A 1,034-nucleotide genomic window follows, 5' to 3' on the forward strand; every position below is an offset into this window, starting at 1 on the left:
GGGGGGGGGGAAGGCAAAGCAATGTATTTGTATTTGTGCCTTTCGGCCAGAGAGGAAGTGCAATTTTTGGTTCATGAAGCATGAGAGACCCACCTGGATGCGTTCCTGTGTAACCTGTGCTAGGTGACCTTTAGATGATCTCCTTTCCAACCCTAACGATTGTGTGATTCTCTTGGGCACCGAGTCGGGTGGCTGCAAAACAGCACTGCAGGTCGGCAGGGCCGTTCGTGTTTCTGGGGCTGAGCATGTTCAGCTGCGAAACAAATACCTGCAGCAGTTCTTGAAGTGGATGATCCGCGCCCTGGCTCTTCCCCAAACTGCATCTTGCATGTGCAACTTCACTTGGAAATATTTCTAGTAGCTCCACATGACACTGTGCCGTGAAGCATTAATGTGATCCTCAAAAAAGAAAGTGCTGATGAAAAGGTTTCTGAAGAACTTCACCCAAAGTAGCTGTCAATGATGAAATCGTGCCAGCGCAGTCTTTTACCATGTAAATATACTTTTCATTCTCATCTTCGATGTGATTTTTATAAATCTTAATTTACTGCGGTATAGCCATCTTCCCTGATAGCTTCTTTCTTAACACTAGTGCTTTTTTCAGTATCTCACCTTTATTAGCTGAAAAGTGTAAAGTATTAGCAGTGAGATTTCTAGACTCGTCTGTTAATATGTGCAGCAATTGCTGTAACTGCATACGTATATGACTAAGACAAAGCAAAACAGCAATTCATACGGTTTCAACAATTATGTGTAATTCATATATAATTTAAGATGATCCTTAGTATCTTTGCTGTGTTTCCTACTTTTTCCATCAACGTGATTTGGCAAATACTAAAAATGCTAATTTTATCAAGGTCATTGGGAGCAGGAGTCACTACAGTGATTTGGGGTTTGTAGTCTCTGCAAGTACATGACACCACGTGTGCTGACATTGAGTTCTCGCATCGGTAGCTCTGGCGGTGGCTTGCTTGCAGCCAGGCCTCGTGCTGGGAGAGGCCACGGGAGCAGCGGTGCCCCACTGCCCCGGAGGG

The sequence above is a fragment of the Corvus brachyrhynchos genome, unplaced genomic scaffold (genome assembly GCF_000691975.1).
Source record: "Corvus brachyrhynchos isolate BGI_N302 unplaced genomic scaffold, ASM69197v1 scaffold467, whole genome shotgun sequence".
NCBI classification, from domain to species: Eukaryota; Metazoa; Chordata; class Aves; order Passeriformes; family Corvidae; genus Corvus; species Corvus brachyrhynchos.